At 41.7% G+C, this 17163-nt stretch overlaps 1 protein-coding gene across 1 annotated transcript in view; it reads right to left on the bottom strand.

The window, feature by feature from the left end:
* LOC115659152 (aromatase) overlaps nucleotides 1–16934 on the bottom strand; it is a 50043-nt gene extending 33109 nt beyond the window's left edge. Inside the window, 1 exon segment of the mRNA XM_030579008.1 lies at nucleotides 16873–16934. The gene's annotated coding sequence lies outside the window, so the exon portion shown is untranslated.
* Between the last annotated feature and the right edge of the window lie 229 nt (nucleotides 16935–17163).

Here is a 17163-nt window from a genome sequence, read left to right as displayed (position 1 = left end):
AATATGGGGGTTAGCATGAAAACCTCCAAGCTTAGTTACCAGCTTGGACCTGGTACTTGCTGCCACCACCCAAAAAATTAGAGTGTTTTGGGGCACTCTGGTCCCCCTGAAAAACCTTCCCTGGGGACCCCAAGACCCAAATCCCTTGAGTCTCACAACAAAGGGAAATAATCCTTTTTCCCTTCCCCCCTCCAGGTGCTCCTGGAGAGATACCCAGACACAAGCTCTGTGAAACTACACAGAATGACTCCCCCTCTCTGTTCCCAATCCTGGAAACAAAAGAACTTTCCTATTCCCCCAGAGGGAATGCAAAATCAGGCTAGCCAATTCAACGCACACAGATCTCCCCTGATTTCTTCCTCCCACCAATTCCCTGGTGAGTACAGACTCAATTTCCTGAAGTAAAGAAAACTCCAACAGGTCTTAAAAGAAAGCTTATATAAAAAGAAAGAAAAAATACATACAAATGTTCTCTCTGTATTAAGGTGACACAACACAGGGTCGATTGCTTAAAAGAATATTGAATAAACAGCCTTATTCAAAAAGAATACAAATCAAAGCACTCCAGCACTTATATTCATGCAAATACCAAAGAAAAGAAACCATATAACTTACTATCTGATCTCTTTGTCCTTACACTTAGAAACAGAAGATTAGAAAACAGAACTACTTCTCCAAAGCTCAGAGAAAGCAGGCAGCCAGAAAACAAAGACCTCAGACACAAAATTCCCTCCCCCCAAAGTTGAAAAAATCCGGTTTCCTGATTGGTCCTCTGGTCAGGTGCTTCAGGTGAAAGAGACATTAACCCTTAGCTATCTGTTTATGACACGCCCCCCAAATTGCAGACAGTGGGGAAGCTCACTGGCGGCGATTTCCTTCTAGAACTTGAAAATAAACAGATTAATACAACCCATGCACCTTTACATATACCCCTAAGTATATAACTAACAGACTTCTACATTTTAAGAACACTTTTTAACTACTGAATTCTGGGAAACTCTCACGGGAGAGTGCATCAGCTACTTTGTTAGAAGCTCCTGCGATGTGCTGAATTTCAAAATCAAAATCTTGGAGAGCTAAACTCCAACGAAGAAGTTTCTTGTTGTTCCCCTTGGCAGTATGAAGCCACTTTAGTGCAGCATGGTCAGTTTGTAGTTTGAACCGCCGTCCCCAAACATATGGGCGTAGCTTTTCCAGGGCGTACACAATGGCATAGCATTCCTTTTCGCTGACTGACCAGTGACTTTCCCTCTCAGACAGTTTCTTGCTGAGAAACACGACAGGATGGAAGTTGTGATCTGTTGCTTCCTGCATGAGCACTGCTCCTATACCACGCTCAGATGCATCTGTGGTTACTAGGAATGGTTTGTCAAAATCCGGGGCCCTGAGTACAGGATCAGACATGAGTGTTGCCTTAAGTTGGGTAAAGGCCTTTTGACACTCATCAGTCCACTTAACTGCATTTGGCTGGGTCTTTTTGGTCAGGTCGGTCAATGGGGCAGCGATTTGGCTGTAGTGTGGTACAAATCGCCTGTAGTATCCGGCCAAGCCTAAGAAGGATTGGACCTGCTTTTTCGACCGGGGGACAGGCCACTTTTGGATAGCATCCACCTTGGCCTGTAGGGGGTTTATGGTTCCTCGACCCACCTGGTGCCCCAGGTAAGTCACTCTGTTTTGGCCTATTTGACACTTTTTGGCCTTAACAGTTAGTCCGGCCTGCCTGATGCGCTCAAAGACCTTTTCCAGGTGTAGTAGGTGTTCGGGCCAGGAGTCTGAAAAAATGGCCACATCATCGAGGTAGGCAACTGCAAATTCTCCCAGTCCAGCTAGTAGGCCATCTACCAGCCTCTGGACGGTGGCGGGTGCATTTCGAAGGCCGAAAGGAAGGACATTGAATTCATACACCCCCGCATGGGTGACGAATGCTGACCTCTCCTTGGCAGGTTCAAATAGCGGTACTTGCCAGTACCCCTTGGTTAAGTCTATTGTAGAGATGAACTGGGCACGTCCCAACTTCTCCAATAGCTCATCGGTGCGTGGCATTGGATAGTTGGCCGGACGAGTTACCGCATTTAGCTTACGGGAGTCCACACAAAAGCGTATTTCCCCATCTGGTTTGGGTACCAGAACCACTGGAGATGCCCATGCACTGGTAGATGAGCGGATTATACCCATCTGTAGCATGTTCTGGATCTCCCGTTCTATAGCAGCTTGGGCATGAGGAGACACCCAGTAGGGTGGGGTTCTGATTGGGTGAGCATTACCTGTATCTATGCAAGTACCAGGTCCAAGCTGGTAACTAAGCTTGGAGGTTTTCATGCTAACCCCCATATTTTGGACGCTAAGGTCCAAATCTGGGACTAAGGTTATGATATGGTGGCAGCGGTGGGAGATAGACAGAATCCAGAAGCCAGTAGGAATATTATATTTTTCTTTTCTCTGCTAAGGGCTTTTTAGCACAGAGAAACAGTTTGGTTTTAAAAGGGAACCAGAGAGAATTTTTTTTTTCTGCTCTCTCTGGCAGTTTGTGGCTTGCATGTTAAGCAAGAAGTCGTTAAGGTGCTATCACAAGTCTTTTGTCACACAATAGCACTCCCATTGAGAGTCATTACCAGCACTATATAAATGCAAATAAAGTGGTTTTTCAGGTTTACGTAACATTGAAGATTAGCTAAAGGCACTGTTGCTAGGCAGACTTCAGGAGGCAACAGAGAACCTGCAGTTCAGAAGATAAACACCGGAGGGCACCCCAACACAAGAAAACAGGAACCATGTCTACCAAGACAAAAATGGAGGCTGAAGAACAAATCAGAGAAGCTGAACACAGGCGACAGCTGGAAATAAAACAAAAAGACATGGAGATGAAAGAAAGAGAAGAACAGATCAGACAAGCAGCCTACCAAAGAGAACAGGCAGCCAAAGAGGCAGCACACAAAAGAATACAAATCAAAGCACTCGAGCACTTATATTCATGCAAATACCAAAAAAAAGAAACCATATAACTTACTATCTGATCTCTTTGTCCTTACACTTAGAAACAGAAGATTAGAAAACAGAACTACTTCTCCAAAGCTCAGAGAAAGCAGGCAGCCAGAAAACAAAGACCTCAGACACAAAATTCCCTCCCCCCAAAGTTGAAAAAATCCGGTTTCCTGATTGGTCCTCTGGTCAGGTGCTTCAGGTGAAAGAGACATTAACCCTTAGCTATCTGTTTATGACAGCAGGGAAAAGACATATCCTCAGTGTAGGTAACAATAGGTCTCAAACTCTTTTATAAAGAGAACAGATTTCACTTACCTTTCTTAAATGTATTTGCTCATGCACAGAAAAACTATTGGTCCTAATTTCAGTGAGTGTTAAGTGTCCAAATGTTCAGGTTTCTATTTTTAATATCTATTTACTTTAATGAAAAAAAATCTTGTGAGGAGAGAGTGGGAGGACCTTTTCCCACAGAGAATCACTTCAGCTGAGCCATCCTACCTACCAAACTGCTTATACTCCTTCATGTATCTGCTTCTCCTGATAACAGTCATACGTGGCTCCACTTCAGTGTTATTCTAGGAAATAATATGGATCTGATGCACAAGAGTTTATTGACAGACAAACTTGCCTAGATAATAGATCTTGCTGCAAAAACTCTTATTTCTTGAATTTCTATTACACATCCTTTGAATCTTTTGATAAAATGCTTAGAAACTTAACAAAACAAAGAATGACAACTGAATTAGTGACAGAGGCTTAGCTGTTGCTAGTAATTTCTTCCTGGAATGTACCTTGTGTATATTATTTCTTTCATGAATAAGTAGGCTGATTTGTGCATTTGGTTAGATTCTTGCTAATGGACTGTATCTTTACTTACTTTAAGGAGAAAATTAATAGATTTTATATTTTCAGGGAGGCAGGTGGTATATTGTAGATCAAATAATTAGTGAAGTGAAAGGGGAAGCAATGGTGAAATTAGCAAAAAAAAGTTATTGTTTTCGCATCTTGATTTGCATTTTGATTAGAAGATGCTTCAAACATGTTAATTAACTTTGCCCATATACTGACTAGGAGAAAGCCTAGTAAGGAAAAATTGTAAAAGTCAAATACTGGGGGGAAGCCCATCTCTATTCAAGAGAGCGAGTTTTATGAGTCAGAATGTTTCTATCATTGCGGAGCTATGAGTATTTACTGCAAGTTTCAACTGCGGCTAACGTATTTGCCACCAGAGGTCACTGTAGATTATAAGTCTAAAAGGTCTGCAATCCAGTATATTAGGAAACTTCTAGACTGAGCTGAATTCCTTAGAATAGATGTTGCGGTGAGTGATTAGATGGACTGCAGTCAAGCATAAGAATGTCCACATTTAAATGATTTTTTTTTCCTCTCAGGTTATCAACATTGTAACTGTGTACGTTTTAAATTAAAAGTAGTGAACAATAATCCTTCCCACCTGGCTCACAGAATACCTGATGGCACAGGGCATGAGATCAGAGCTCAGTGTGGTACGCTAAGTATGCAGGAGTTTATGATTTCCCCATTGAGACATAAGCTAACTGATCCCAGAAGGTTCTTCACAGAATCAGTCTTGCCTGTAGGAATTTTCTTCCACTACTAATAGTGGAATCAATGGTTTAGGGGAGGGGAACATTCCATCCTTTACTCCAGGAAAGGTTTAAAGCCTCCTTGAGGAAGTATAGCTACCTAATTAAAATTATACAGCATCAAGAGTTTTGCAGAGTAACATCATCCTCACAAATGACTCTGGCTTAACTCAGGACAGAGTATTTTCTTTGAACAACTGTGGATAACAAATTCAGATATGTTTATTTAACTGTACACAGGTTTTACAAACATGTAACTCCATTGACTTCACTGCTGATTTACCTTGGTGTAAGTGAGGGGATTATCAGGTGTTAATTATGTTGTACCTTCCTTTCCTTATTCTAGGGGTAAATCCTACCTATTGCCACTTTCATTGCTAGTTTAAGGTTGAAGGTCTCATTCAAATGGCAAAGGTTCAGCGAAACACTTGTGAATAGACACTTGCCAAAAGCTGTGTGTTGCACATCAAGTTACATTCTATTTATTCTGTGGATGCTGCTTAAATGTGATATAAAGAAAGTGCTAAAGTGGAGAGGAACCAGGGAAAATGGAGTACACCTGGATGGGGAAAAAAGAAGTTAATTTCATACATTGGGAAGTGGATAGACAATCCCCATATAAAATGTTACTAGCTCAACTTCTGTTATACTCTAACCAATAATAGTCCAGTGCAGGATATCTATAAGGAATGTGACTATTTACACAAAGAAGATTTTTTTTATGGCAGTAGCAACAGATTCCACACAGTTGCAGTGAATTTGATGAATATTCTAAACATGTTTTTTAATAAGAAAGCTGTGATGTGTTTTTCTGCAATAAAATCCATAGCTTGAAGAAAGTATTTATTTAGATTATATTTTGTCTACCAGACTTGTGCAGAACTCCTTCAGCCTTAGTGCTCTGATGTGAACAATATGATTATAATTTAGCTCGTTATGGGCATGATCTTGCCAGGTGCTGAGCATTGTAGCCAAAACCAGAAAAACAATCACTCTGAAAACTAAGCACATGAATAATCACACTGAAGTCAGTGGGACTCTTCACATGCTCAAAGTTTAAGCATGTGCTTAAGTGTTTTGCTAGATTGACATAGAGTGCTCAGCACCTTGCAGGATCAAGTCCCATAGCTTTGCCCTTCTGATTGCAAAAGTATATTGAATATGGTGTGGCAGAGCTCCGACCTTGTCCCTGTGGGTCCCGTGCTTCCAGGCAGTTTATGCTAGCCTCAGAGGCTCACTGCAACCTTCCATATAGCCCTTCTCTCTCGAGGGCCAAGGTTACAGTCTACTGTGCCCTTTTCATCATAAGCTAGCAAGGAAATTGGTGAAAGAACAACCACAGTCTCTGTTGTCCCTACAGGCTTATTCCAGAACAGTTTAACTTCCTATCCTGACAGGGGCCTGACTTCCTCTCCCAAGTGGTGTTTCTGTAGTGACAGGTTGGGGGGAAACCCAGGCCCACCTTCTACTCCAGGTTCCAGCCTAGGGACCCTAATGGCAGCAGTTGTTGGCAGTTGACATTTCACTGCCCAGAGTTGCTACATTTCCCTGTGCCACTTTCCCACAGCTCTCCTGCTTGTCTCTTCTTCACTCTTACCTTAGGGTACGTCTACACTACAAGATTATTCCAATTTTACATAAACCGGTTTTATAAAACAGATTGTATAAAGTCGAGTGCATGCGGCCACACTAAGCACATTAATTCAGTGGTGTGCATCCATAGTCCGAGGCTAGCGTCGATTTCCGGAGTGTTGCACTGTGGGTAGTTATTCCGTAGCTATCCCATAGTTCCCGCAGTCTCCCCCGCCCCTTAGAATTCGGGGTTGAGAGCCCAATGGCTGATGGGGCAAAAATCATTGTCGCGGGTGGTTCTGGGTAAATGTCGTCACTCATTCCTTCCTCCGGGAAAGCAACGGCAGACAATCATTTTGCGCCCTTTTTCCCTGGATTGCCCTGGCAGACGCCATAGCATGGCAACCATGGAGCCCGTTCAGCTTTTTTTTTTTTACAGTCACCGTATGTGTACTGGTTGCCGCGGACAGAGGCGATGCTCCAGCACTACACAGCAGCATTCATTTGCTTTTGCATGATAGCAGAGACGATTACCAGTTGTTCTGTACCTTCTGCTGCCGGTGTAAATTGGCAATGAGATGACGGTTATCTGTCCTTCTGTACTATCTGCTGCTATCATGGGTGCCCCTGGCTGAGATTGGCCGGGGGCGCAAAGGCAAAACTGGGAATGACTCACCGAGTCAATCCCTCCTTTATGGTTTCTAAAAATAGAGTCAGTCCTGCCTAGAATATGAGGCAAGTGTACTAGCGAAGCAGTGTATCAGAGAGCACAGCTGCTCCGTGTCAGATCCCGCAGAAATGATGAGCTACATGCCATTCACGGGGGTTGCCTCTGCAACAACCCCACCTGTTGCTTCCCTCCTCCCCCAACCTTCCTGGGCTACCGTGGCAGTGTCCCCCCCATTCGTGTCATGAAGTTATGAAGAATGCAGGAATAAGAAACAATGACTTATTAGTGAGATAAAATGAGGGGGAGGCAGCCTCCCGGTGCTATGACAGTCCAGGCAGGACATTAAGTGGTGCGGGGGAGAGGAGCCCAGCATGCTGCTGCTATGATAGTCCAGGCAGGACAGAATCTTTTCTTTACACAGGAAAGGGAGGGGGCTGATGGAGCTCAGCCCCCAGTTGCTATGATGAGGACGGTTACCAGCCGTTCTGTACCATCGACTGGGAATGACCGAGAATCATTCCTATTTTCACCCAGGCACCCCCGGCCAGCCTCACCTGAAGCCAGCCAGGAGCACTCACGGGTTGATAACAAGGACGATTACCAGTCCTACTGCACCGTCTGCCACCGGGCAGGGGAGAGGAGCGGATACTGCTCTTCACTGCTGCAGCATCGTGTCTACCAGCAGCATTCAGTAGACATAGGGTGACATTGAAAGAAGTCAAACGATTTCTTTCCCTTTTCTTTCATGGGGGTAGGGGAGTAAATTGACGAGATATTCCCTGAACACACCGGACAATGTGTTTGAACCTACAGGCATTGAGAGCTCAGCCAAGAATGCAAATATTTTTCGGAGACTGCTGGGGACTGTGGGATAGCTGGAGTTCTCAGTACCCCCTCCCTCCCTCCCTCCATGAGTGTCCATTTGAGTCTCTGGCTTCCCCTTACGCTTGTCACGTAGCACTGTGTAGCCTGTAGATTTTTTTTTTTCAAATGCTTTGGCATTTCGTCTTCTGTAACGGAGCTCTGATAGAACAGATTTGTCTACCCATACAGCGATCAGATCCAGTATCTCCCGTACGGTCCATGCTGGAGCTCTTTTTGGATTTGGGACTGCATTGCCAACTGTGCTGATCAGAGCTCCACGCTGGGCAAACAGGAAATGAAAATCAAAATTTTGCGGGGCTTTTCCTGTCTACCTGGCCACTGCATCAGGTGTCCACCCTCACCTGGAGCAGCCCCTGCTCTGGTCAGTCAAGGAACAGAAACTGCTTCTCCAGAGGTCAGTATCTGAGCTTCCGACAACTCTGCTGTACCCAGCTGGCCTGGGTCTATCAGAAATTCCTCTGATGCCATATGCATAGTTTTTCTCTAATGCTGTAATTCTTACAGGATATGAAGGAATGGCACTAAAAGAGTTCCTTCAGGATGTACCATGCACCTAATATCCATCTATCACTCCTTCCTGATATTTTTTTTTTCATTTTCAGGAGTTCCATGATTTCTTATTTCCCTTTTTACTTGCTTAATTATGACTCCATTATGACAAAGCATACACCTTGCCATAAATGATGCCATCTGCATTTTCTTGCATTTTGTAATAGGATGTGGAGTACTGCCTTCCATTTTTGTTTACATTTTTCTACTCCAGGAAAAAATACTTTTATTTTTGTCCATATAGTGTTCTTTTTAAAAAGGCTTCACTGCACATCAGAAAAAGAAACACCATTTCCTAATCTGCATATTTAACCATAATTAATACCTAAAACTTACAGTTAGCTCTTCCCTAATGATATCTAGAGCTATAGTCAGAACATTGTGCCAAGCACTGCACAAAGATCTAGCAAGAGACAACCCCTGCCTTGAAGAAACTGTAATGAGAAAAAGATTATCCCCACTTTACAGATGAGGAGCAGGCACTCAGGGTAGGTTTTAAGTGACTTAACCAAGCTCACACAGGAAGTCTGTGGCATACCTAGCAATTGAACCCAGGACTCCTAAATCCCAATCCAGTACTATAATCAACCACCATGTCAGTCAATCCTGGCAGAGAGAGAGAGAGAATTGGGTCTATTCTCTCTTCTGATAGGACCCTGAGAGCAGTATTGGGATGAGCAAGGATCTGCTTTCACTTCTGTTCAGAGTATACTAGAAGGTGGTGCTGGAGATGGGGAGGCAGTTTGGGTTTCGGTACTGTCCCTCATGGTGACATGTTTTTAATTCGATCACTTACCTTTGAGTGTCGGGCTAAGATTGGGGCACCATGCTGCACTAGTTAGTTAATTAATAAGAGTGGGCTGATGTTGGGATTGGGGGCCACCAAAGCAAAAGAAAGCATTCTGCCCTTTCAATTGAGTGGATTCACCCTTTTGTGACAGGTAATGTAGAAGTCTTATTGGATTCTTGGCTCTTTTGTGTGTCCAGGTAAAAGCTGTAGATAAGAATATATTTTTCATCTTTGCTTAGCAGGGTGGTTGTGACCTTGCCATTATTATCGGTGCTTTTGTCATCTCCTGTTCTGATCACTGTTATGTACATTGGGTTACACCAGAAGACCATTCAGAAACTTTAATGCAAAATGCAGTTGCCACTTGTTCTTCAGGGAATGTGTTATATCCATGTCCCAGAGATGTGCTGGCTTCTGATTTGCCTCTGCATGATATTAACAATGCTAGTTTTGAGCTGCAGTATCCTGCAAGATTTTGGTCATAATAATTAGTATCATGTTTGCAGGGCCGGCGCTTCCATTTAGGCGGCCTAGGCAATTGCCTAGGGCGCCAGGATTATTGGTGGACGGCATTTTGCCGGAGGGGGTGGCAGGCGGCTCCGGTGGAGCTGCCGCAGTCGTGCCTGCAGAGGGTCCACTGGTCCGCGGCTCCGGTGGAGCTGCCGCAGTCATGCCTGCGGACGGTTGGCTGCTCCCGCGGCTCCGGTGGACCTCCCGCAGGAACCACTGTGGCAGCTCCACCGGAGCCACGGGACCAGGGTGCAGGGCGGTGAAATTGCTGTGCGCCTAGGGCGCTAAACCCCCTTGCACTGGTCCTGCATGTTTGAGCTAATGATTCCTAGCTTTAGACATCAAAGGGTAGGGGTTAGGCTTTTCCAGTGAAGTCATTTCCCTCCCATTGGAGCTCAAGTTTATTGACCCTCCAAGTAGTCAACGAGTCTTCTCAATTAACTCAGAGGCCATTTCAGAGTAGTGGATTGGGAAGTATCTTTTTTCCCAGTGATAAGTTCATTTTCATTATACTGGATAATTTAAAAAGTCTTATTGCTCATGAATGCAGAGAATTATAGGTGAACAATAGAAGTCTATTAAAAATATTTCACCAGCTGAAGCAATAGAGTCAAAAGATGCTTATCCACAGCCTTATAAATCTACACTCTATATAGCACTATTAGTAGTAAATCTTTTTTTTCAGAGGATATCTAGAAAACAGAAGATGAGAGGTCTGGCCTTAAATTCACTGTATGATTAAGTTTATCATCAGTACCCTGCCTATATACCACAAACACAGAGATACAAGCACCCTTCCAAACCCATAGAAATAAATACATGAACAAACCAACCAAAAGCCATCTGTTAATTTTATTTTATTTGCATGAGCATTTTGAAACCCTTCGTTTAAAATAAAATATCATGTTAGTCATCGCTTCCCGACCACATGCACGTTTGAAATCTATGAAAAAAAGAATTTAAATATAAGTGGTTACTATTAAACACCAATAAACATTAGAAACATAAGGAAAAGTTAAACAAAAGAACACTATGAAATACAATCAGAATGGAAAAGTATGAATAAACAATTGGCACAAGAAAAATAACGGGTTACCCTCTCTCCATTGCCAAGAGAGAGTTTGACCCACTACTTCTGTGTCCTCCAGTCTTTTTCCAAACTCCTTCTTCACCCACCACCATGCAATTTCTCTCATCTCCAAGATTTCAATCACATTCCAGGATGCAGGTCTGTTAGATTGGGAAGCAGTGTCCCTTTCTGTCCTTGAAATTATGTAATAATATCCTGGTACTGCACTTCAGCTTGCCTGTTGCCCCTCAGCTCTTCCTTCTTCTATCTTTGCAACATGAGTGAGTATGGGAACACTGCAAATCTGAAAGAGAAGGGAAGGTTATGCCATGCTGGTGTGACAGTTGGACATTGACTCAACAGTTATGGTTATTTTATTGTTCATAAAGTAAGGGCTTTGTCTGCGCACATAAAGAACAGCTAGATAAAAAGCCTACCTACAGTACACAGATGTTTTGCAAGAAATTCTACCATAGCACATCTTATCAAAACTCCTCTACACCATGACTAATGATCAGACAAGATACTGATTATCAAACCTGAAATAATATAAAGCTTTACTTACAGCCTGGGAAGAGCAAGATCCACAATTGTATCCCATCCTGGTCTCCACTGGTGGTTGCAGGGGCCATATGCAGCCTATTAAAGGTTACCAGCTGTTCCTGGGTCATTGGGATTGCTACTTTGATGGTGCATCTTGTTGACTTGTAGCTATACATCAAATGTGCATTATTTAGTTAGATGTCTGAATGGTGCCTATCTAAAAATGCTAGGTACCAGTACAGTAATTATAGTACGAATATATTCCTGTATCAATATAGAAAAAAGAAATGCCCCATAGAAAAATGAAACCTTCAACCCCAGTCTACACAATCAGCCCCTCTATTCCTATGTCAGTGAAAATTTGCGAAATTAGCTGTGACATTGCAGTCTATATGATTTTATAAAAATATTCTAATGAGTGAATATAATGTAACTGAAATATGCTTCATGCAAAAGGTCTCTTGTAAGGTATCATTACAAAGGTTAGAATCTACTGAGTGTGATCATCCTATTTGTATAAATGTATCATTCTTGTATCTGAAACTAGAAATATGAAATATAACTCTGAGGGCCTATTGTAATTATACAAAGCGTGGGCCATTAATGGTGGTTTGGAATCTTGATAACTCCCATTAACCAGGACAATTGTTTGCCGATGGCTGTAAGTACAGCCATCTGCAAGGTACAGTGTTTTACCTGTAAGTCTTCCTGTATACGTGTGTGCTGGCAAGTGGGCAATGAAGTCTTGCAGTGATCATGTCACCTGACCTGGCATCCATCTTTAACCTGGTGTCTTTCCATTGAGAAGGAGGGGGTGGGAACCCAGAGAGGGACAAAGGATTCTCGCCTTATGCAAAAGATATATAAAGGGGTGGAACAGAACAAAGGGAGGAGAGGACCCATCTTGAAGAATCCCCTAGCTACCACCTGAGCTGGAACAATCTACGCCACTGTGACGTGTTGGATCACAGAATCCACCTTGGAAGCTGCCACCCGATGTGCCAAGACTATTTCTGGCCCTGCTTTCCCTGCCAGCTTGGGACCCCAATACCCTGTTTTACTGAGCCAGACACTCCCGTCTGCTCCAACAAAGACCCAGGGTCTGAATTACTTGCCCCAAAGCTGCAGGTTTACCTGAAAACAGGTCACAGAAGTGTTCCTGTTTTAAACACTCAGATGCCCAATTCCCAGTGGGGTCTAACCTCAAATAAATCCATTTTACCCTGTATAAAGCTTAGGTAGGGTAAATTCATAAATTGTTCACCCTCTATAATACTGATAAAGAGATATGCACAGCTGTTTGATCCCCCAGGTATTAATAACATACTCTGGGTCAATTAATAGGTAAAAAGTGATTTTATTAAAATACAGAAAGTAGGATTTAAGTGGTTCCAAGTAGTAACAGACAAAACAAAGTAAGTCACCAAGCAAAATAAAATAAAACACGCAAATCTATGTCTAATCAAACTGAAGACAGATAATCTGACCCTCAGAGATGCTTCAGTAAGTTTTTTCCCTCTAAACAGACACCTTCCAGGCCTGGGCACAATTCTTTCCCCTGGTACAGCTCTTGTGCCAGTTCAGGTGGTAGCTAGGGGATTATTCATGATGGCTTGCTCTCCTCCCTTTGTTCTGTTCCACCCCTTTATATATCTTTTGCATAAGGCAAGAATCCTTTGTCCCTCTCTGGGTTCCCACCCCCTGCTTCTCAATGGAAAGACACCAGGTTAAAGATGGATTCCAGTTCAGGTGACATGATCACATGTCACTGCAAGACTTCATTACCCACTTGCCAGCACTCACATGTACAGGGAAGACTTACAGGTAAACCACAGCCATCTGCAAACAACTGTCCTGGTTAATGGGAGATTCCAAACCACCATTAATGGCCCACACTTTGCATAATTACAATAGGCCCTCAGAGTTATTTTTCATATTTCTAGTTTCAGATACAAGAGTGGTACATTTATACTAATAGGATGAACACACTCAGTAGATTGTAAGCTTTGTAATGATACCTTACCAGAGACCTTTTGCATGAAGCATATTTCAGTTACATTATATTCACTCATTAGCATATTTTTATAAAATTGTATAGACTGCAACGTCACATTGGCTATGCATTGCAATGTGACCTGGAGATCAGGACATTAGGTCTCTGATAGATGAAAGTGGTAGGAGCAAGGAGACAGTTCCATAACTGAAGACCTCTTGGGGAAAATGTGCTTCTGCCATCCCTTTCCTGTTTATTCCAAATGGCTGTTTGTGATCAGCAAAGCTGCTTGAGCTATTGCTGCATCTGTGTCACAGAGAATCCTCAAACTACTTACCACTCTTAAAAGATCAAAACTCACACCTCTAAATGAGTCCAGAAATGAATTGGAGGCCAGTACAGATGAGAGTATTGGAGTAATGTGGTCACCGCACCACCTGAAGTATCCAAATGGTCTGTTGGTGTAGCCCCATGTTGAGAGCATTACCAAAATCTAGTCTTGGAGTGACAGCAGTGGGATTGTCTACAAGGAGGTCCACTTCCAAGAGGAAAGGTTGTACTTTTGGCTACTGCTTATACCTGGCTTCTTATCGGATTATGGAAATGCCAATAAGAGCCTCAGGTTACAAACATCACTAAAAAAGAGCAAGAAAACTGCCCTTGTAGGGGGGATAATTATAATTTCTGTTTGGGTGGGTGCCAAGCCTAGCAGCACCCCTCCTTCAGGCTTACCTGAGAGAGCTTTAGCACGCTACTCTGCTCTATTTAGTGTATGTAGTTAGTATGCATCTTTGGTCATAGCAGGTCACCATATTCCAATTAACCAATGTCCCCAAACCCAGCAATGCTCCCTCCTTCCTCACAATTCTTATCATTTTTATGTCTATGATATATTTTCTTAGGTAATACAGGTTTATCTAATGCATTTATGTGACCCCCTTTCTGTAGTATCTGAGCACCTCACAATCTTTAATATATGTATCCTCACAATACCCCTTTGAGGTAGAGTACTACAGGCAATGTTTCCTGTATCTGAGTCGATATATATTCTACCTTTTGGATGGGTACAAATCTATGCAATGATTTCTCCAGAACAGGCATATTTTTGCACAATGCTCTGTTGCTATATTATTTTAAGGACATTTTGTCATGATCCTTTCAGTGTATTCTCTCCTGGAATACTGTGCAAATCGTCACTCATCTCTTCTCCCCCCACCGAAAGAGCAGTCTCACTTTGACAGGACAGTCCTGTACCCTGCAAGGTATTAAAATGGTCCCAAATATCTTTCGGGATGATGCAACAGGATAATAGAATCTCTTAACATTACAGCACAATCACTATGACCTAGAGGACAGTGTCAAAACATGACCAAGGCCATGTGGATGCCTTGTTTAGTTGTGGTGCTGTAAAATGGCAGGCTCAGTATTATACCAGTATGAACTTAAGCCAAGACTTTCAAAAGTCACCAGTGATTTTGGATGCCTCAGTTCTTGGGTGGCCAACTTCATTTTTCAGAGCGTGGTTGCTCAGCGGTTTCTGAAATTCAGGATCCAAGTTGTGTACCCAAAAACAGAGGCACCCAAAATCACTAGTAACTTCTGCAAATTTTGCCTTAATGTATTAATAGACCTACCCAGTTATAGAGTGATGTTAGTTGCCCATAGTAAATGAGACTAGAAAACACACCTGCTTTGTGTAACTTTATAGTGAGCGTTGCATCCACCTTTCTTTCATGCCAATCATCATGGTACCTTGGGAGCTGTTATTTACATTAGATGAAAATACGAGGGAAGGTACACTATATGGTGTCCCAGTGACTGCACAATAGGGCTCTTCATTTCCACAATGATCCATGATTGATTAAATTACAATTTCCATGAAAAATAAGAAGGTTCTGAAATTAGAATTTGGACAATGACTCTTCCTGAGATTTTAATTACATTCTGATGTATGATCTGAAAAATACCTTGCCAATTGTGTCGCTTTTACAATAGGACTTTTTTGTTGCTTAGAGACCAAAGTAGTGTTCATGAAAAGTAGCATCCCCTATTGAAGATAGATGATGATTTTTGCATTGTACCTTTTAATCCAAAACACTGGCTGATGCAGAATGAGAGTATATCAATTCATGCTAGCACATCAGATTGAGACAGATATACTAACAGACAAAGCAGATTCAAACATATATACTAACAATGGTCTAATTTGTAGGGACATTTGCAAGGTTTTGTTTTGTTTTTTTTTATTCCTGGTTTGAGAGTCTTGTAAACAATATTATTCCCATGTCTTGTCCAAAAGAAACTTTTAGGACAACTTAAAGTCAATTATACCTTCAAAAGTGACAGAAAAATTAGTGGCGAATGGATGATCAGTATTTATATCTCTAATTTCTATATCAAATTTGCTCAGTTTACATGTCAACAACTGTTTTTCTTAACTGTCTGCCGCCCTGAAAACTCTGCCTGTTATCTGAAAATCCAGCTGTGTTCTTTTTGCCTCTTACTTCATACTAGTAATATAGATTATACAATTATAACTGAGCAGACAATTTAGTTTATCTCATATATAGAGAACAGAATCCAGATCTCTTTGTCATGATTATATGTCTACCATGGCAATGCTAATAGTAGTAGAAACCTGTTTTTGTTGGTAAACAGATATGACTTATAAAGATAGAGGGAGCTATTTTTTTAAGTGGCATCACTTTTCACATAGTGACTTTTCTGTCTGTAACCTCACCAAATGTTACCTAGAATATGAAAACCACTGCATATATTCCAATGAGTATATTAATAAAGTTTAGAGAAGCAAAAACAACTTTGGTTTGGAAATAACAAAACTCATTTAGACTACAGTTTTTCCAGACATAATTTTCTGTTCAAACAACTGTATGTATCAGAAGTGGACAAGGAGGAAATTCTAGCCGTTTAAGTAAAGACAGATGCTTACCACAGAAAACACCAGTGGCCATGAGACAATTAACCAACTCTCCAGATCAGTTTTAGATGTGTACTGTTCTACCCAATGCCTTCTTGTTCACCTCAATTTTCATAATTCTGAGAGCTGATTTCTCCCTGCTATGGCTGTGTTACTTGGAAACCATACTTTGCCCAATTCCAGTCACTTTCTGCTTAGCTTTACTTTGAGAATCCGGCTAACAGTTGACAATATCCATTCTCTCCCATTTCTAGTTATGGAGCAAATCTTTCTCTCCAGCAGTGCATATGGACAGAGAAAAGGTTATTCTAGGTAGAAGGAACCCAGAAGGCACTGAAACATTAGACAGAGAGCATATTTCTTGCCCATGGAATTTGCACCAAAAATGCAAGAAGTTTGTAATTAAATACTTTTCATACTGTCTAAATGGTTTCAAAAGTTGAGTGAAATGAACAATTTCATATTGCAATAGTTCTGCCAAAATGTGCTCTTTTTTTTTTAAAAGTGAAACATCCCATAATAAATACTTACAAAATGAGTTTCTATTATTTTGTTTTAAATTGCAAGACATATTTGAGTAAAAATGCTTTATGCTCTTTATGTAAAAAGCTAGTTAGACATTATATCATTTACAGAAAGTTAGCCAGAATAAACTAAGATCAAAGCAACTCTAAAATTCATCAAAAAGAATCTATTTCTCTTTCACAGTTGTTCTGGCTTCATTTTTTAAGGAAAAAATGCTAAAATTTGAATGTTAAATAAATTACCTGTGTCCTTTTGTTATCACTTTGTTCAGCTCCTGATGAGAGCTACCTGTGTTAACGGGTGCACTCCTTTTAAAGATCAGAACAGGTTTTCTAATGACCATTCTGTGTGGCATCTCTTATGAAGGTGCTTCTTGTTGCTAAGAGATCAGTTGCTTAGAGATGAAGGTTTTTTGGTTTTTGTGTGTGTTTTGCAATAGGTTGGGGAAGAAAGTGTGTTAAAAAGGGTAGCAGAATGAGGAATAATGGGATGATGTTAATTCCTTGAAAATGGGAGCATTTTAGAAACAAAGC

The sequence above is a fragment of the Gopherus evgoodei genome, chromosome 10 (assembly GCF_007399415.2).
Source record: "Gopherus evgoodei ecotype Sinaloan lineage chromosome 10, rGopEvg1_v1.p, whole genome shotgun sequence".
In the NCBI taxonomy this organism is placed as follows: Eukaryota; Metazoa; Chordata; order Testudines; family Testudinidae; genus Gopherus; species Gopherus evgoodei.
This window is presented reverse-complemented; position numbering and strand designations above follow the sequence as displayed.